General features: G+C 36.3%; 1 pseudogene; it reads left to right on the top strand.

Annotated features, from left to right (window-relative positions):
• Positions 1-302: 302 nt before the first annotated feature.
• On the top strand, positions 303-1225 carry LOC119532862 (annotated as a pseudogene).
• Positions 1226-22122: the final 20897 nt, after the last annotated feature.

The raw sequence follows: 22122 nt of genomic DNA, 5'->3' as shown, positions 1-22122 counted from the left end.
TAGTAGTAACAATAAGTCCGTATGGAGATACAATTTTTACTGGCAAACTAAACATAACTTTATAATATATTTCTCATTTTTTGTGCCTTTGTTGCAGAAAAAATTGCAGTAACATAAATATCACTCATATTAATCCATTAAAATGGATTTTGAGGAAATGTTCATCCTCTTTCTGTAGGAATTGAATAATCACTTTCTATATGTCCTACCCTCAAAACTATCACAGATGAAATGATGACATTTTCCAGATTATCTTCATTTTAAAGACTTTCTGAAAATCCTACCTTGAATTAGATGAACAGATGAATAGCTCAACGATATCTGAGTTTGTTTTGTTAGGACTCACCAGCAATTGGGAACTTTAAGTTTTGTTTTTTTTTTCATTTTTTCATATTTTCGTTGGCCTATGCAGCCATCATGACAGGAAACCTTCTCATGTGGTCACTAACATCTGACCCACACCTGCACTCCACAACAGTGTACTTCCTCCTTGGAAGCCTCTCCTTTCTTGACATGTCTATTTCCACAATTACAACCCCTAAGATGGTCCTAGATTTCCTCAGGGGAAACAAAACTATTTCCTTGTGGGGCTGCATGGCTCAGATGTTCTTCCTCCACTTTCTAGAGGGCAGTGAGATGACTCTTCTCAAAGTTATGGCTGTGGATTGGTACACTGCAATCTGCAAACCTCTCCACTACACCACCATCATGAACCGCCGGGTGCTCGTGGGTTCAGTGCTGCTGTCATGGGCTGTTGGTTTCATGCACACCATGAGCCAGATGGTTTTCACTATTACATTGCCCTTCTGTGACCCCTATGTAGTGGACAACAGTTTTTGTGATCATCCCCTTGTTTTAAAACTTGCATGTTCTGGAGCTGCTGGTAATTGCTGACAGTGGACTGTTGTCTTTCATCTGCTTCACTCTCTTGTTCATTTCCTACACCATCATTCTGGTAACTATCTGACGTCGATCCTCTGGTGGACTCTCCAAGGCCCTGTCCACCCTGTCTTCTCACATCACTGTGGTCACTCTGTTCTTTGGGCCATGTATCTTCATTTATACTTGCCCATTTAGCAGCTTTTCAGTGGATAAATTTCTCTCTGTGTTTTAGTCAGTAATCACATCTTTACTGAATCCCATTATTTACACTCTGAGGAATCAGGAGATGAAAGCAGCAATGAATAGACTGTGGACCCAGTTCATCAGCTTCAGACAGACCTAGACACAACCATGATGATAAAGAAGTTTGTGCACCGGGTACCATTTCATCTCAGAATATGTTGTTATTAATTTGCTTGGTACATATTTTAAAATATTGAAAATTATATTGAAATTACTAAATGATCTACTGCTATTTTCTATGACTTGGTTTTAATGAAAGAACCGTTATCTTAATTGAAATTCAATTCAGATTGGGATGATAAATTATAAAAATTTATAATGAACTAAATAAAAAACGGAATCATTATAGTTGGAAAGTCATAAATATCTAAGCCTAAGAGCCCATAAGTAAAGAGAAACCAAATATGAATATTTTATCTAACTTTAATTCAGATTTAGGGTTTTTTTTTAGGTACATTGTATCACTTTGCACACAATTGTATGAACTGTTAACCCAATCACTTCTTTGTGACTCCTTGTACATGACAGGATTTTTTTTTTTTCATTAAAAAGGAAAACCGGCTAGTTTTTTCATCCATACAGTGGCTTTCACCCATTGACATTAAGCACACATTTATTTCATTTTTAAGAAAACAGGAATTTCACCGAACAAATATTTTACAAGGAGCTGCATTTTACTTTATTCCTTCATTCATGTTTATATTTATATTTGCTCATATCTCTCTTGAACATCAAGTAAGAGCTTTACTATTTGCTTAATCCCCAAGGGCAAAGAATTAATGAAGAAACTTCTACATATTCCAGGTATTCACATCACAACACATGGGGAAAGAATGAAAGTTCAATTTGGTTAAGTTGCATATATAAATTCAGAAAGTGTACTCAATTATAAAAGTAGATCTATGGTCTACAGACATTCTAATAAATATGCATTCTATATAATTTTTGATATTACATTCAAGACGTTATGCTTTTTCCCAATTCCTAGTGGCCTTTTATAGACTTCTAATAAACACATTTCATTCACTGACTTTCAAGCAATAGATATATAAAATATAGTAACTAGAGGCAAAAGGAGGCTTCCAATAAATACACTATGTATTTCTCCCATAAATACACTATGTGTTTTAGACTAATATTTTATTTTTTAAAAAGCGTATAGGAGGAAAGGAACTGGGTCCTTGACATCTGTGGGCATAATAACATCTAATGAAGTAGTTCAATCATAGAATTAAAAGTAGATATTATTTAATATGTAGTTTTTCAAGTTTATAACATTTTGCCATTCCACTTCAGATTCTAATACAAAAATTAATTATTAGAGATACTGTAGACCCCTAAGCAGCCTATCACATCAAGTTATTCTATCTTTGCATAGGTATAATTCCTTTGCAAGATTTTAAAATTATTTCTCATGTATGCACATATTGTGCATTAAAATACATCTTTTGCATAATGTAAAATTTGATATATATGAAACCTATTGTATTAGTCAGGGTTTTCTAAGGAAACAGAACCAACAGGAGATATCAGTAAATATGAGATTTATAGAAGTGTCTCACACAACTGTGGAGACGCACAAGTCCAAATTCTGTAGGACAGGATGCACAAGTCAAATTGCATAGGGCAGACAGTGTGCTGGCAGCTCCAATGAAGGAAAGGCTAGCTGTGACCTGGCACTCTGATGAGGGTCTTCAATGAATTCCCCAGGAGAGGTGGTCCTGCAGAGAAAGAAGTGAAAGTTGTCTCTCTTCTCCCTTGAGAGTCTTCACCTGATTGGATTAAATCCAGCAGATTCAATTCTCTCATTGGGGAAGACACTCCTTTTGTTGATGTAATAAGCCACAGATGTCCTTGCAGTAATGGATAGGCCAGTGCTTGCTTGACCAGCAACTGAGCACTATCACCTGGCCACGTTAGCAAATGAATAACCATCACACCTACATAAATGTTATTATTCTCAAATGTATTTAACTCAAATTTATGTTTTTTAGACTTATCTGTTTATGTATGTGCTATTCTGGTCCATTCATTTTAACAACTACATAATCTTCTATTTTATGGTACATCAACATTTATTTAAATCTCCTTCTTTTGGGAGATATTTTGAGTATTTACACCAGTTTACTACTATAAATATTATGGTTCAATTAAATGTACTTATATATGTTTTTGTGCACACACATGATAATTCTCTAGAAAGTATATCTAGAACTGCAAATTCTGAATTGTATTTTTATAAACATTCTACTTTACTAGAAATTGCCAAATTGATCTCCAGCGCTCCTTATTTCTCCATGATGTCACCAATATAGGATTCTGTAAGTTTTTGTAACTGCTGTCAACTTGTCATTTAGATGGGTATAAAAATAATTTATATATATATATATTTTGCATTCCCTGTATTACTAATGCATTTAATCATTATTTCAAGTATTTATTGGACATTCTCTTTTCTCTTTGGTGATTTTCCAGTTCATGCCCTTTGCTGATTTCTCTATTGGGTTGTTGTCTTTTTAAAACTGATTATATTATTAATTACCTGATTATATTATTAATTACTCAGATATATTTTTTATAAATTATCAATCCTGTAAATTATCTTCACATTTTTGGTGTTTATAAATATACAAATCTTGACATAGTCACATTTATCAATCTGTTCCTTTTGGTTTGGGATTTTGCCTCATATGTGAAAGGTCATTTCAACTGATAGGTCAAAATATGCTATTATATTTTCTTTTTAATTATTTTAAAATTTTCTTTTTCACATTTAGTTATTTAATCCAACAGGAATTTAACTTTGTTATTGGTACCTGATAGGAATCTACTTTATTTTATGTATGGGTATAAACAATCATCCAATTACCACTTATTATCATTTCCCTACAGATGGTAATATAAATTCTATCTTTTATCTGCTATCCATGCATACCTGGGTCTGTTTCTGGATATCTTATTCCTTCCATTGCTCATTTGGACTCTGAGCCAACATACACTTTGTGCTGGTTGCGATGTGTTATGTCCCCCAAAACACCATTATCTTTGATGCAATCTGGTGTGGGCAGACATATCAGGTTTGATTTGATTATAATTCTTTGAGTGTCTCCATGGCAATGTGACCCAATCAACTATAGGTGATAACTCTGATTAGATAATTTCCATGGAAGTGTGGCCCCACCCATTCAGTATGGGCCTTGATTAGCTTACTAGAGCACTATATAAGCTCAGACAGAAGGAGTGAGCTTGCTACAGCCAAGAAGGACACTTTGAAGAATGTACAGGAACTGAGAGAGGAGCTGCAGCTTACAGAGCAATATTTTGGAGATGATCTCTGAAAGCAGACTTTTGCTCCACAGAAGTTAAGTGAGGCGAACACCCCAAGAGCAACTAAGAGTGACATTTTTGAGGAGCTGTGGCCTAGAGAGGAACATCCTGGGAGAAAGCCATTTTGAAACCAGAACTATGGAGCAGTTGCCAGTCACATGCCTTCCCAGCTAACAGAGGTTTTTCAGACACCATTGGCCATCCTCCAGTGAGGGTACCCATTGTTGATGACTTATCTTGGATACTTTATGGCCTTAAGACCGTAACTTTGTAACCAAATGAACCCCCTTTATAAAACCGATCCATTTCTGGTGTTTTGTGAAAGGGCAGCATTAGCAAACCTTCCGGAACACCCTCTCAAATATAAGTTGCTTTATACTAAGTCTTGACATTTAGCATTGCAAATCTGCCCTCTCAAAACGGTCTTCTTTATTTTTATCTTGGTTCTTCCTCTAAATTATTTATTGCAGATGATTTTAGAATATGTTTCCTGGTTTCCCAAAAACACTCCTAGGATATAAATTATAATTGGATAGAATTCATCAATTAATTTGGGAAGATTATAAAACTTTAAGATTTTTGATTGTTCTAATCCATAAAGTTAATTTTATCACTTTATTAGGTGATTCTTTTATAATAATTAGCAATATTTTAATTACTTTACTGTTATCAGGCATCATATTTGGTTGCTATTACAAACAGAATCTCTTTTGTACTATATATGAGTAGTTTATTCCTAGTGTAGAGAAATACTGTGGATTTTTATGTTAACTTTATATCCCCAAATTTGTTGAAATTTTATGCCATTCATGGTTCTCATTTTCTCAGTAGATTCTTCTTAGTTTCTGTTTGTTTTATCTAGAAATGAGGAAGTATTATCTTCCTCTTCCTTTTTGAACCAGAAGTCTGTTTGTTGACCCCCCTGCATTGGATTGAACCACTAGCAAAATGCTGAATGGAAGCCATATTTTTCTTTTTTCCAAACTTTTGCAGTTTTTATTTAAAATATTGTCATGGATGCTACACTTCAGAAATTAGGATATTTCCTTTCTATTACCAGTTTTACAAAGGTTTTTAGATCATAAATGATTTTGAAATTATAGAATTCTGGTTATACAGCCTTTGAGATAGTTATATTTGCTCTATTTATTGTGTTACATTAGTATATTGAATTAATATTATTAATAATTCTTTGAATTTGTAGTGTAAACTCTAATTTATAATAATATGTTTTTTCATCTTTCCAGATTTAATTTGCTAGTTGTTGTTGTTCTTTCTTTTAGAACAGTTCACTGGTTAATATTCTCTTTTATTCTATTCCATTAAGCAGTTTAAATAATATAGGATAACTTATATTTTGGCATTCTAAAAGTTCTATTATCTATTTCAAAAAATTTATAAACTTTTATTATGAAATGTGAGTGTATATATAATATATATTTGGTTTAAAAAGTTAATAAAAGAATCATCTATGTACCAACCACCCTACCAAAGAAATAAATTGTTACTGGTGCCTTAAAGAACTCCTGTATGCTCCTTTTGTCATATCTCCTACCTCTTTTCCTCAGACAACCAATACCCAGAATTTTTTATTCATCTGCATTTCTTACGGTTTTTCCCACTTATGCATTTATTTCTAAATACATTGCTTAACTATACCTCATTTTAAAGCTTATATAAATGAACTTTATGTAAGAGCATGTAGTCTTCCATGTTTTTGCCTTATCATCAAATATGATGTTTTAGATATTTATCCATGTTGAAGTGCATATCAGTAGTTTATTAATTGTCATTTTTATTTAATAACTATAGTACAATTTATTTATCTTTTCATATATTTTGTTTCTGATTATTTTAATAATATGGATTATGTGCTTCTGAATTCTCTTGATCTACATGTGTAAGAGTTACTGTAGCATTCATAATTAGGAAAATACAATGGCTGATTTATTAGAGATATGCAAGTTCAAATTTCCCACATATAGTAGGCTGCTTCTAAAATTATGGTCTTGGATTAGGCAATGGTTTCTTTTCATTCTCTTTTTTTTTTCCTAACTTTATCAAAAAACTAAAAAAAAAAGAGAACTACAATAAAAACAATATTTCAAACAAGACCAACACAAAGGAATAAGAAAAAAACCAAATGACCTAAAATAACTATGTTGCTTCCAACATGTTCCTACCCTACCCCAAGAAAGTAGACAAACTATAACCCAAGGCAATAAGAGAAGAAAATAGCCTAAAATAACTAAATTTCTGCAAACTTGTTCCTACCATACCCCCACCCCCCCCAGAAATTAACAAACCATAGTCATTCCTGAGCATTCCCAGACCATTAAGTTTATCCTCCATAACTTATCTGTTCTTATTAGATTACCATTCCCCCTTCACTATTTGCTGTCTATCACTAGGTCCCCTACATTCTACAATATAAACCATTTATTTTAAATTACTTTAAATTATTCAAGTGTTCACATTAGTGATAACATACAATATTTCTCTTTTTGTGCCTGGCTTATTTTGCTCAGCATTATGTCTTCTAGGTTCATCCATGCTGTCACGACATCATTCCTTCTTACTGCAGCATAGTATTCCATTGTGTGTATATTCCACATTTTGTTTATCCTCTCATCTGTTGAAGGACATTTGGGTTGTCTTATGGCAATTGTGAATATTGCTGCTATGAACGTTGGCATGCAGATATCTATTCATGTCACTGCTTTCAGATCCTTGGGGTATATACCGAGAAGTGCAATTGCTGGATCGAGGGTAACCCTATATCTAGGTTTCTAAGGAACTGCCAGACTGTCATCCAGAGTGGCTGGACCGTTATGCATTCCCACCAACAATGAATAAGAGTTCCAATTTCTCCACATCCTCTCCAGCATTTGTAGTCTCCTTTTTATTTAATGGCAGCCAATCTTATTGGTGTGAGATGATATCTCACTGTGATCTTAATTTGCATCTCCCTAAAAGCTAGTGAAGCTGAAAATTTTTTCATGTTTTTTTTGCCATTTCTACTTCCTCTTCAGAAAACTGTCTTTCATATCTTTTGCCCATTTTATAATTGGGCTGTCTCTACTGTTGTCATTGAATTGTAGGATTTATTTATATGTGCAAAATATCAGTCTTTTGTCAGATACATGGTTTTCAAATATTTTTCCCATTGAGTTAGCTGAATCTTCACCTTTTTGACAAATTCCTTTGAGGTACAGAAGCTTTTAAGTTTGAGGAGTTCCCATTTATGTATTTTTCTTTTGTTGCTTGTGCTTTAGGTGTAAGGTCTAGGAAGTGACCTCAAGAAAAGGTTTTGAAGATGTTTCCCTACATTATCTTCTAGGAGTTTTATGGTACTGTCTCCTATGTTGAGGTCTTTAATCCATTTTGAGTTAATTTTTGTTTAGGGTGTGAGGTAGGGGTCCTCTTTCATTCTTTTGGATATGGATATCCAGCTGTCCAAGCCCCATTTGTTGAATAGACTATTATGTCCCATTCAGTGGTTTTGGGGGCCTTATCAAAGATCAGGCAACTGTAGATCTGGGGGTCTATCATCAAAATCTCAATTTGATTCCATTGATCAATATGTCTATCTTTGTGCCAGTACCGGCATGTTTTGACTACTGTGGCTTTATAATAAGCTTCAAAGTCAGGGAGTATAAGTCCTTCCACTGTGTTTTTCTTTTTTATAATGTTTTTAGCAATTTGAGGCATATTCCCCTTCCATATAAATTTGATAGCTATCTTTTCAAGTCTGCAATGTAGGTTGTTGGAATGTTGATAAGAATTGCATTGAATATGTAGATGAGTTTGGGTAGAATTGACATCTTAATGACATCTAGCCTTCCTATTCATGAACAAGGAATACTTTTCCATCCTTTAAGTCCCCTTCTATCACTTTTAGTAAAGGTATGTAGTTTTATATGTGTAGGTCTTTTACATCTTTGGTTAAGTTTATTCCTAAGTACTTGATTTTTTTAGTTGCTGTTAAGAATGGTATCTTTTTCTTGAGTGTCTCTTCAGTTAGGTAATTTCCAGTGTATAGGAACATTATTGACTTATGTGCATTAATTTGCTTATTAGCTAAAGTATCCGTGTTGTGGATTTCTCAGGGTTTTCCAGATGTAAGATCGTATCTTTTGCAAATAATGACAGTTTTACTTCTTCCTTTCCAATTTGGATGCCTTTTATTTCTTTGTTTTGCTGGACTGCTCTGGCTAGCACTTCTAGCACAATGTTGAATAACAGTGGTGACAAAAGGCATCCTTGTCTCATTCCTGGTCTTAGAGGGAAGGATTTCAGTCTCTCACCATTGAGTACTATGTGGGATGTTGGTTTTTCATATATGCTCTTTATCATATTGAGGAATTTTCCTTCAATTCCTACCTTTTGAAGTGTTTTTATCAAAAAGAGATGCTGGATTTTGTCAAATTGCTTTTGCAGTATCTATTGATATGGTCATTTGATTTTTCTCTTTTGATTTATTAATGTGTTGTGTTACACTTACTGAATTTCTTATGTTGAACCATCCTCACATGCCTGGAATGAACCCCACTTGGTCATGTTGTATGATTTTTTTAATGTGTCTTTAGACTCAATTAGCAAGTATTTTCTTGAGAAATTTTTCATCCATATTCATTAGGGAGATTGGCCTGTAGTTTTCCTTTCTTGTAGCATCTTTACCGGGTTTTGGTATTAGAGTGACATTAGCTTCATCAAATGAGTTAGGTAGTGTTACATTTTCTTCAATGTTTCGTAAGAGTTTAAGTAAGTTTGATGTCAGTTCTTTTTGGAAAGTTCAGTAGAATTCTCCTGTGAAGCCATCTGACCCTGGGCATTTATTTGTGGGAAGCTTTTTGATGACTTACTGGATCTCTTTAATTGTGATTGGATGGCTGAGGTCTTCTATTTCTTCTCTGGTCAGTCTAGGTTGTTCACATGTTCTCAGGTAATTGTCCATTTCCTCATTATCTAACTTGTTGACATACAGTTGTTCATAGTACCCTCTTATAAGTTTTTAAGTTTCTTTGGGATCTGCAGTAATGTCCCCTCTCTCATTCATTTATTATTTTGTTTACTTGGGTCTTCTCTCTTTTTGATTTTGTCAGTCTAGCTAGGGACTTGTCAATCTTGTTGACCTTTTCAAAGAACCAACTTTTGGTGTTTATTCTATTTTTTCTTCCTCTATGTCATTTTTATCTACTTTAATCTTTCCTATTTCTTTTCTTCTACATGGTGTACAATTTGTTGCTATTCATTTCCTACCTTCTTCAGATGTACTATTAGTTCTTTGATTTTAGCTTTATTCCTTTTTAATGTATGCATTTAGAGCTATAAATTTCCCCCTCAATACCGCTTTTGCTGCATCCCATAAGTTTTGATATATTGTGTTCTCAGTTTCATTGTCCCTATATATTTAGAAATTCCTCTTGCTATTTTTTCTTTAACCCACTGATTGTTTAGGATTGTGTTGTTTAATTTTTATTTTATTTGTGAATTTTCTAAATCTCTGATGGTTATTGACTTCTAATTGTATTCCATTGTGGTCAGAGAATGTGCTTTGAATAATTTCAGTCTTTTTAAATTTATTGAGGCTTGTTTTATGGCCCAGCATATGATCTATTCTGAAGAAAGTTCCATGAGCACTAGAGAAGAATGTGTAACCTGGTGATTTGGGATGTAGTGTTCTATATATTTCTATTTATTCAAATTCATTTATCCAATTGTTTTTAGGTTTTCAATTTCCTTATTGGTCCTCTGTCTGGTTGATCTATCTATAGGAGAGAGTGATGTGTTGAAGTCTCCCACAATTATTGTGGAAACATCTATTGCTTCCTTCACTTTTGCCAATGTTTATCTCATGTATTTTGTGGCACCTTGACTGGGTACATAGACATTTATGATTGTTATTTCTTCTTGTTGAATTGTCCCTTTTATTAGTATATAGTAACCTTCTTTGTCTCTTATAACGCTTTTGCATTTAAAGTCTATATTATCTGAGATTAATGTTGCTACTCTTGCTTTCTTTTGGCTGTAGTTTGCATGTAATATTTTTTCCCATCCTTTCACTTTCAATTTCTTTGTGTCCCTGTGTCTAAGATGAGTCTCTTGTAAGCAACATATTGATGGCTCATATTTTTTAATCCAGTCTCCCATCTATATCTTTTAATGGGGGAGTTTAATCCATTCACATTCAATGTTATTACTGTGAAGGCATTTCTTATATCAGCCATCCTATCCTTTGGTTTATGTTGGTCAGATATATTTTTTCCCTTCTCTCTATTTCCTTTAACATAGCCTTACTAAATCTCTTTAGTTCTGAACACTTTTCCATCTCTCTCTCTCTTTTCTTTGTTTCTCTGCCTGTAGGGCTCCCTTTAGTATCTCAATTAGGGCAGGTCTCTTGGTAGCAACTTCTCTCAGCATTTGTTTGTCTGTGAAGATTTTAAGCTCTCCTTCAAATTTGAAGGAGAGCTTTGCTGGATAAAGAACTCTTGGTTGGCAATTTTTCTCTTTCAGAATTTTAAGTATGTCATACCATACTTAAACCTCCATGGCAGCCGCTGAGTAGTCACTACTTAGTCTTATGCTATTTCCTTTGTAAGTGGTGAATTGCTTTTCTGTTGCTGCTTTCAGAACTTGCTTCTTTTCTTCAGCATTTGGCAATCTGATCAGAATGTCTTCAAGTGGGTTTACTTGGATTTATTCTGTTTGGAGTTCATTGGGCAGCTATGATTTGTGTATTTATGTTGTTTAGAAGGGTTGGGAAGTTTTCCCCAACAATTTCTTTGAACACTCTTCCTAGATCTTTACCCTTCTCTTCCCTTTCTAGAACACCAGTGATTCTTGTATTTGTGTACTTTATGTAGTCCATCATATCCCTGAGATCCATTTCAATTTTTTCAATATTTTTCTCCATTCTTTTTTTTGTACTTTCACTTTCCATTCTGCATTCTTCAAGTTAACTTATTCTTTCCTCAGCTTCCTCTAATCTACTATTATTTGTACCCATTCTTTTTAATTTGATCAACAGTTTCTTTTATTTCCATAAGATCATCTATTTTTTTTTTTTAATTTACTTTTTCAAATGCTTCCTTATGTTCTTCTAGGGTCTTCTTCATGTCCTTTATATCCTGTGCCATGATGTTGTGATTACTTCTTTGATTAATTGCTCCAAGTACTGTATCTCCTCTGATCTTTTGGTTTGGGTCTTTGGGTTTGGGTTGTCCATCTCTTCTGGTTTCTATGTATTCTTTAAAATTTTCTGTTGTTTTTGGCCTCTTGGCATTTGCTTATCTTGATAGGGTTCTTTTAGGATATGCAGATTTATTTGAACAATTATGGATAATTTGTCAGAGCTGTACCTTGCTGGAGTGCACTTTCTCTGACTTACCAGCAGATGGTGCCCCCCCAAGCCACCTATTTTCCTCAAGCCAGTTCTCCCCAACTTTGTCTATGTGGCAAGCGGAAGTCCAAATCTTGTGGGGGACCAATGAGTGCACCAAATTTCTATGTGTAGTTGGTGCAGCCAGCCCTGAAGTTGGAGGGTATGCCTCATTTCTGAGCACAGACTCTTGGTTTCACCAGTTGCACAGTCCCTGTGGTTTTAGCTTACCTTGTCCAGCCAGTGCAACAGTAGAACTGGTATTCTGGAGCAGTTTTCATGGAGAAGTTTTTTGCTTTGCCTTTCTTAATCTGCCATCTTGGATCCTCTCAGGCAATGGTTTCCTTGGGAAAATGGCTGATCCTAGTACCCAGGCAGGAAATAAACAGGATCAACTAGGAACATCTTGAAGTCAGGATAACTTATTTTTGAAATCTGAGTATAAGCTTCTTTTCCCTTCTGTACATTGACTTGTACTCATCTTTCAAATAAAGTTTAGAATCATCTTAGAGAAGTCTTCCCCACCAACCCTCCAATGTTGACTAGGAGGATCTTCTGTTAAGTATTCCATAGCAGCCTATATTGTTCTTTTGTATTATCTGTCACAGTTTAAATTATTGAAATAAATACTTGTGACTACCTGTCCGTATTCCCTGTTAGATCATAAAGGAACCATGAAGAAAGGGGAAATGTCTATCATAATTGCTAATATTACACCAATGCAGGTTTGACATAATATAGATATGGGGAAAATGACTTTACAAATCAGACTGCAGTAATCACTGTCAGATAAAGAAGCTCATTCTTCTATGTATTTTTTTTTTGTTTTGTTTTGTTTTTTTTTTTTTAAATCATCATTTTATTGAGATATATTCACATACCACGCAGTCATACAAAACAAATTGTACTTTCGATTGTTTACAGTACCATTACATAGTGGTACATTCATCACCTAAATCAATCCCTGACACCTTCATTAGCACACACACAAAAATAACAAGAATAATAATTAGAGTGAAAAAGAGCAATTGAAGTAAAAAAGAACACTGGGTACCTTTGTCTGTCTGTTTCCCTCCCCTACTTTTCTACACATCCATCCATAAACTAGACAAAGTGGTGTTTGGTCCTTATGGCTTTCCCAATCCCATTGTCACCCCTCATAAGCTACATTTTTATACAACTGTCTTCGAGATTCATGGGTTCTGGGTTGTAGTTTGATAGTTTCAGGTATCCACCACCAGCTACCCCAATTCTTTAGAACCTAAAAAGGGTTGTCTAAAGTGTGCATAAGAGTGCCCACCAGAGTGACCTCTCGGCTCCTTTTGGAATCTCTCTGCCACTGAAGCTTATTTCATTTCCTTTCACATCCCCCTTTTGGTCAAGAAGATGTTCTCCGTCCCACGGTGCCAGGTCTACATTCCTCCCTGGGAGTCATATTCCACGTTGCCAGGGAGATTCACTTCCCTGGGTGTCTGATCCCACGTAGGGGGGAGGGCAGTGATTTCACCTTTCAAGTTGGCTTAGCCAGAGAGAGAGGGCCACATCTGAGCAACAAAGAGGCATTCAGGAGGAGACTCTTAGGCACAAATACAGGGAGGCCTAGCCTCTCCTTTGCAGCAACCGTCTTCCCAAGGGTAAAACTTATGGTAGAGGGCTCAACCCATCAAACCACCAGTCCCCTATGTCTGTGGTCATGTTAGCAACCATGGAGGTGGGGTAGGCGAATACCCCTGCATTCTCCACAGGCTCCTCAAGGGGGCACTACATCTTTTTTTTTTTTTTTTTTTTTCCCCTTGTTTGTCTTTTTTCTTTCCCTTCTTTTTTCAAATCACCTGTATGAAAAAAAAAAAGTTAAAAAGAAAACAAATATACAATAAAAGAGCATTTCAAAGAGACCATAGCAAGGGAGTAAGAAAAAGACAACTAACCTAAGATAACTGCTTAACTTCCAACATGTTCCTACTTTACCCCAAGAAAGTTACATAATATAGCAACATTTCAGTGAACTTGTTCCTACTACAACCATCAGAAATTAACAGACCATAGTCATTTCTGGGCCTCCCCAGAACGTTAAATAGCTTATCTGTTCTTCCTGGATTATTGTTCCCCCTTCCTTAATTGCTCTCTACTGCTAGTTCCCCTACATTCTACATTATAAACCATTTGTTTTACATTTTTCAAAGTTCACATTAGTGGTAGCATATAATATTTCTCTTTTTGTGCCTGGCTTATTTCGCTCAGCATTATGTCTTCAAGGTTCATCCATGTTGTCATATGTTTCACCAGATCGTTCCTTCTTACTGCCGCGTAGTATTCCATCGTGTGTATATACCACATTTTATTTATCCACTCATCTGTTGAAGGACATTTGGGTTGTTTCCATCTCTTGGCAATTGTGAATAATGCTGCTATGAACATTGGCGTGCAGATATCTGTTCGTGTCACTGCTTTCCGATCTTCCGGGTATATACCGAGGAGTGCAATCGCTGGATCGAATGGTAGCTCTATATCTAGTTTTCTAAGGAACTGCCAGACTGACTTCCAGAGTGGCTGAACCATTATACAGTCCCACCAACAATGAATAAGAGTTCCAATTTCTCCACATCCCCTCCAGCATTTGTAGTTTCCTGTTTGTTTAATGGCAGCCATTCTAACCGGTGTTAGATGGTATCTCATTGTGGTCTTAATTTGCATCTCTCTAATAGCTAGTGAAGCTGAACATTTTTTCATGTGTTTCTTGGTCATTTGTATTTCCTCTTCAGAGAACTGTCTTTTCATATCTTTTGCCCATTTTATAATTGGGCTGTCTGTACTATTGTCATTGAGTTGTAGGATTTCTTTGTATATGCAAGATATCAGTCTTTTGTCAGATACATGGTTTCCAAAAATTTTTTCCCATTGAGTTGGCTGCCTCTTTACCTTTTTGAGAAATTCCTTTGAGGTGCAGAAACTTCTAAGCTTGAGGAGTTCCCATTTATCTATTTTCTCTTTTGTTGCTTGTGCTTTGGGTGTAAAGTCTAGAAAGTGGCCTCCTAATACAAGGTCTTGAAGATGTTTTCCTACATTATCTTCTAGGAGTTTTATGGTACTTTCTTTTATATTGAGATCTTTGGTCCATTTTGAGTTAATTTTTGTGTAGGGGGTGAGGTAGGGGTCCTCTTTCATTCTTTTGGATATGGATATCCAACTCTCCCAGCCCCATTTGTTGAAAGACCATTATGGCTCAGTTCGGTGACTTTGGGGGCCTTATCAAAGATCAGTCGGCCATAGATCTGAGGGTCTATCTCTGAATTCTCAATTCGATTCCATTGATCTATATGTCTATCTTTGTGCCAGTACCATGCTGTCTTGGCAACTGTGGCTTTATAATAAGCTTCAAAGTCAGGGAGTGTAAGTCCTCCCACTTCGTTTTTCTTTTTTAGAGTGTCTTTAGCAATTCGAGGCATCTTCCCTTTCCAAATAAATTTGATAACTAGCTTTTCCAAGTCTGCAAAGTAGGTTGTTGGAATTTTGATTGGGATTGCATTGAATCTGTAGATGAGTTTGGGTAGAATTGACATCTTAATGACATTTAGCCTTCCTATCCATGAACATGGAATATTTTTCCATCTTTTAAGGTCCCCTTCTATTTCTTTTAGTAGAGTTATGTAGTTTTCTTTGTATAGGTCTTTTACATCTTTGGTTAAGTTGATTCCTAGGTACTTGATTTTTTTAGTTGCTATTGAAAATGGTATCTTTTTCTTGAGTGTCTCTTCAGTTTGTTCATTTCTAGCATATAGAAACATTACTGACTTATGTGCATTAATCTTGTATCCCGCTACTTTGCTAAATTTGTTTATTAGCTCTAGTAGGTGTATCGTTGATTTCTCAGGGTTTTCTAGATATAAGATCATATCATCTGCAAACAATGACAGTTTTACTTCTTCTTTTCCAATTTGGATGCCTTTTATTTCTTTGTCTTGCCGGATTGCCCTGGCTAGCACTTCCAGCACAATGTTGAATAACAGTGGTGACAGCGGGCAACCTTGTCTTGTTCCTGATCTTAGAGGGAAGGCTTTCAGTCTCTCACCATTGAGTACTATGCTGGCTGTGGGTTTTTCATATATGCTCTTTATCATGTTGAGGAAGTTTCCTTCAATTCCTACCTTTTGAAGTGTTTTTATCAAAAAGGGATGTTGGATTTTGTCAAATGCTTTTTCAGCATCTATTGAGATGATCAATTGATTTTTCCCTTTCGAGTTTTTAATGTGTTGTAATACATTGATTGTTTTTCTGATGTTGAACCATCCTTGCATGCCTGGAATGAACCCCACTTGGTCATGGTGTATGATTTTTTTAATGTGTCTTTGGATTCGATTTGCAAGTATTTTGTTGAGGATTTTTGCATCTATATTCATTAGGGAGATTGGCCGGTAGTTTTCCTTTTTTGTAGCATCTTTGCCTGGTTTTGGTATTAGATTGATGTTAGCTTCATAAAATGAGTTAGGTAGTGTTCCATTTTTTTCAATGTTTTGAAAGAGTTTGAGTAAGATTGGTGTCAGTTCTTTCTGGAAAGTTTGGTAGAATTCCCCTGTGAAGCCATCTGGCCCTGGGCATTTATTTGTGGGAAGATTTTTGATGACTGATTGGATCTCTTTGCTTGTGATGGGTTGGTTGAGGTCTTCTATTTCTTCTCTGGTCAGTCTAGGTTGTTCATATGTTTCCAGGAAATTGTCCATTTCTTCTACATTATCCAGTTTGTTGCCATACAGTTGTTCATAATATCCTCTTATAATTTTTTTAATTTCTTCAGGATCTGCAGTTATGTCACCTTTTTCATTCATTATTTTGTTTATATGGGTCTTCTCTCTTTTTGATTTTGTCAGTCTAGCTAGGGGCTTGTCAATCTTGTTGATCTTCTCAAAGAACCAACTTTTGGTGATAATTATCCTTTCTATTGTTTTTTTGTTCTCTATGTCATTTATTTCTGCTTTAATCCTTGTTATTTCTTTTCTTCTACTTGGTTTAGGATTGGTTTGCTGTTCATTTTCTAGCTTCTTCAGTTGATCCATTAGTTCTTTGATTTTGGCTCTTTCTTCCTTTTTAATATATGCGTTTAGTGCTATAAATTTCCCCCTTAGCACTGCTTTTGCTGCATCCCATAGGTTTTGGTATGTTGTGTTCTCATTTTCATTCGTCTCTATATATTTAGCAATTTCTCTTGCTATTTCTTCTTTAACCCACTGATTGTTTAGGAGTGCGTTGTTTAACCTCCAGGTATTTGTGAATTTTCTAAGTCTCTGATGGTTATTGACTTCTAATTGTATTCCATTGTGGTCAGAGAATGTGCTTTGAATGATTTCAATCTTTTTAAATTTATTGAGGCTTGTTTTATGTCCCAGCATATGATCTATTCTGGAGAAAGTTCCGTGAGCACTAGAAAAGTATGTGTATCCTGGTGATTTGGGATGTAATGTCCTGTAGATGTCTGTTAAATCTAATTCATTTATCAGATTGTTTAGGTTTTCAATTTCCTTATTGGTCTTCTGTCTGGTTGATCTATCTATAGGAGAGAGTGATGTGTTGAAGTCTCCCACAATTATTGTGGAAACATCAATTGCTTCCTTTAGTTTTGCCAATGTTTCTCTCATGTATTTTGTGGCACCTTGATTGGGTGCATAGACATTTACGATTGTTATTTCTTCTTGCTGAATTGCCCCTTTTATTAGTATGTAGTGGCCTTCTTTGTCTCTCAAAACATCCCTGCATTTGAAGTCTATTTTATCTGAGATTAATATTGCTACACCTGCTTTCTTTTGGCTGTAGCTTGCATGAAATATTTTTTTCCATCCTTTCACTTTCAATTTCTTTGTGTCCCTGTGTCTAAGATGAGTCTCTTGTATGCAACATATTGATGGTTCATTTTTTTTGATCCAGTCTGCGAATCTATATCTTTTAATTGGGGAGTTTAATCCATTTACATTCAACGTTAAAACCGTGAAGGCATTTCTTGAATCGGCCATCTTATCCTTTGGATTATGTTTGCCATATTTTTCCCTCTCTCTATTAATATCCTTTATTGTACCCATACCGAATCTCTTTAGTACTGAACCTTTCTCCAAGTCTCTCTGTCCTGTCTTTGTTTCTCTGTCTGTAGGGCTCCCTTTAGTATCTCCAGTAGGGCAGGTCTCTTGTTAGCAAATTCTCTCAGCATTTCTTTGTCTGTGAAAAATTTAAGCTCTCCCTCAAATTTGAAGGAGAGCTTTGCTGGATAAAGTATTCTTGGCTGGAAATTCCTCTCTCTCAGAATTTTAAATATATCGTGCCATTGCCTTCTCGCCTCCATGGTGGCTGCTGAGTAGTCACTACTTAGTCTTATGCTGTTTCCTTTGTATGTGGTGAATTGCTTTTCTCTTGCTGCTTTCAGAACTTGCTCCTTCTCTTCTATGTTTGACAGTGTGATCAGTATATGTCTCGGAGTGGGTTTTTTTTGGATTTATTCTATTTGGAGTTCGCTGAGCATTTATGATTTGTGTATTTATGTTGTTTAGAAGATTTGGGAAGTTTTCCCCAACAATTTCTTTGAATACTCTTCCTAGACCTTTACCCTTTTCTTCCCCTTCTGGGACACCAATGAGTCTTATATTCGGACGCTTCATATTATCTATCATATCCCTGAGGTCCATTTCGAGTTTTTCAATTTTTTTCCCCATTCTTTCTTTTATGCTTTCATTTTCCATTCTGTCATCTTCCAGGTCACTGATTCGTTGTTCAACTTTCTCTAGTCTTGTACTATGAGTGTCCAGAATCTTTTTAATTTGGTCAACAGTTTCTTTAATTTCCATAAGATCATCCATTTTTTTATTTAGTCTTGCAATGTCTTCTTTATGCTCTTCTAGGGTCTTCTTGATTTCCTTCATATCCCGTACTAGGGTCTCATTGTTCATCTTTAGTTCTTTGAGTAGCTGCTCTAGGTGTGTCTCTTCTGGTCTTTTGATTTGGGTGCTTGGGCTTGGGTTATCCATATCGTCTGGTTTTTTCATATGCTTTATAATTTTCTGTTGTTTTTGGCCTCGTGGCATTTGCTGTCCTTGATAGGGTTCTTTTAGGGTTTGTAGACCAGTTGAAGTCCTTATCTCTAATTTATCAGATCTACAGCTTCGTGGAGTACACTTTCTCTAACTAACCAGCAGGTGGCGTCCACGAGCCACCTGTTCTCCACAAGCCAGATCTCCCCTGCTTAGCCTTTTTGGTGAGTGGGGGAGTGAGTCTTGTGGGGCCCAATTGGTGTCCCAAGCTTGCGTGTGTAGTTGGTGTTGCCGGCCCTGTATGTGGGGCGTGTTTCTGGGCAGTCGGGGAGGGGGGGTGGCCCTAACAATCAAATCTCCCTGATGATCCTAGAGTTTTAAAGCTACTGCAATAGTCTAATCCTTCAGTTCAGTCCTGCCACAGTTTGTCTCTGCCACTGACCCACAAGTCTTTGGTATTGGCGTATGGCTCCTGAGACTTGCAAGTGGGCCCCTCTTCCAGGCTGTGCACCCCGGGTCCTCTGTTGAGGGATGACTGTGCTATGTCACAGGTGAGTGCCGTCCCCCCAGGGCAGTTCTGGGCTGCTGGGCTGTGTTGGGAGGCTCCCAGTCTGCTCAAATGATGGCTGAATGGGGCTCTGTTAATTCACACTGCTCCCCCTTCCCAGCTCTGGGACATTCAGCTGAGGTTGCAGGGAAGGCTAATGTCCACGCCCAGTTTTGTGGTGTGTGCCTGTTATTTGAAGCACTTCCGTCACACTGGGTTGTCTGGGGCAGCTCTGGGCTATGGGGCTGGCGATGGGCAGGAGTGTTTCCTGTCCACCAGGATGGTGGCTGTGAGCGGTCACCCCCCTTTTCTTGGGAAGTTGTGGTGTTTAGTGAATTTTCTCAGCCCCTGGATTATTGCGTTTTGTCTCAGAGCTCTCCTAGTTCTGCTCTTGACTTGACGTGCCCAAATTTCAATTCTTTGAAGCTTTCTGTATTGAGCTTCTTAGAGTAATTGTTTTAGAAAAAGCAAAAAGGATTTAAAAAAAAAAAAAAAAAAAAAAAACGGCCCTCCTCAGAGATCTAATGGGTTATTGAAATGCTAATAGACAAAGCAACCAGGGCCATTAAGGAAAGGTGTCCTGGGCAGAGAGATCAGCCTTGCTTCGGGATTTGCATATGCGCCTCAAGGCCTGATCTCCGCCCTTCCCCTTTCTGTGTTCACCAGAACTCCAAAAATCCTCTGCTTTTACTTTGGAGCTTCTCGTGTTGTTTTCCTTCTATGCCCGTCTCCTCTCTGCTGGGCTGGCTGCTCTCAGAGTCTCTGGTGTCTGGCCTCAGTCTATCTATGGTTGGAGTTTGAATCAGTAGAATGAGTTTCCGATGAGAGCAGCCACTGCAATTCTCCCTTCTCCTTCCTGGAGCTGACAGCCCCTCCTCCCCCGGGACTGAGCCTGGCAGGGAGGGGCGCGGGTCCCCTGGCCGCAAAAACTTACAGATTTCGCTGATCTCAGCAGTTCCACGTTTTCATGAGTGTTGTATGAAGTATGCCCAAAGACAGATTGCTCTGTGGTGTCCAGTCCACGCAGTTCCTGGCTTTTTACCTACTTTCCTGGAGGAGTAACTAAAACATACAGCTCACCAGTCTGCCATCTTGCCCCGCCTCTCCTCTATGTCTTTTTAAAGGGAAATTCTGGGCCAAAATTTTGGGAGGCACTTTTATCAATGCCAGGACTTAACTAATTAATTGCTTGTTTATATTATGCATTAAGGAAAAAGTTAGAACACTTGAAGTCATGTATCAGTCTTTTTTCCCTGTATTTTAAGCTGCAACCCATATACATACTTGAAATTAAAGCAATGCCTCCTTTTACTGCATATTATGCATCCGTTTATTTTTCTGTTTTCTTCCTTAATTCTTCCCAACAATTCTCATCAAAAAGCCACTCACTTTAAAGATGTTTATATTTTCCTTAGTTATGTCAATTTCTTATAAAATATGAATTTTTGTTTTATGTATACATGGGATCTGTTTTCCTTTCTTCTGAAATCATCCATATTGTTTTCTATAGACATGTCATTGCTTCAATTTTATTATGTCATAGTTAAAATATATCAATTATATTAATATTACATATCTTAGACTTGATTTAAGAAGAAAACAGAAAAGTAAATGGCTCTTAATGTGCAGTAAGGGGAGGTATTGCTTTAATTTCAAGTATGCGTATGGGTTACAGTAGAAAACACAGGGGAAAAAGACTGATATATGGCTTCTGGTGTTCTAAACTTTTACTCAAGGCATAATATAAAGAAGCAATTCATAACCAGTCATTCATATAGAATCTCAATTCCATTCCAAAAATCTATACTTTATTCTAGCTGCCATCATTCCATAACTGAAATATCCTTTCTACAACACTGAGAAATCTGTAACCTTTTATGCACTCAATTCTAGAGTACACAGAGGTAGTTTCAGAATTGGTAACCATAACACTGTGAAAAAACCAAACTGAATAGCATTCGTGGGTTTTCGACAACAAATATTCTTTTCTTTACTCTCGTGGTACATATTTTGTCCTGAGATCAAAGTTACTTGGGTTAATTCTACCCTATCCTCTTTTGCTATGGTTATGTTATCCATTACAATACAGTTAAGTTCATTTGTTCCATTCATTTTCCATCTTGGGGTTTTGCCCCCTTTCACGTGTGTGTGTGAGTATGTATACGTATGTGCAGATATATATATGTATGAATATATAACGTTTTGAAACAATATCATGATTTCAAAGAAAAAACTTTAGAAAAAGTATACCCATAGTAGTAACAGTCCCCTCCCATTCTTTAAGCCCATTTCCAGTCTCCCATCTTTTCCAACAACCTCTCACAGAACCAATATCATTGTTTGTGGTTGTTTCTTGTGTTTCACTATGGAAAATTCCTGTTTTTCTCATTTTGTTCTTTTCTTATGCTAAGCTACAAAAGGTTACTTGCTATAGACATTCTTGTGTTCTTTTCTCATTACTATGTGTCCAGGAAATATCAGGACATTTGACCTCCAGATCAGATGATGATAGAGATCATCCCAATTCTGCATTAGAGCTGTAAGACTGTCTTATTAAAATAAATATTTTTTCTATGCATAGAAAAAAAAAAAAAGGAGCACAATTCAAATGCTCCCTGACGGCTTATCTCACAACCCTGGCAAGCCCTCATTTGCTTACAATTAAATTTCCCTACAATATCTGATCCCTGACACCATCTGCTTTGGCAGGGTATTTATGATTTTAATCTGGTTTC

The sequence above is a fragment of the Choloepus didactylus genome, chromosome 4 (assembly GCF_015220235.1).
Source record: "Choloepus didactylus isolate mChoDid1 chromosome 4, mChoDid1.pri, whole genome shotgun sequence".
Taxonomy (NCBI): Eukaryota; Metazoa; Chordata; class Mammalia; order Pilosa; family Megalonychidae; genus Choloepus; species Choloepus didactylus.
The sequence above is the reverse complement of the archived record's forward strand: the minus strand, read 5'-3'. Positions and strand labels throughout refer to the sequence as shown.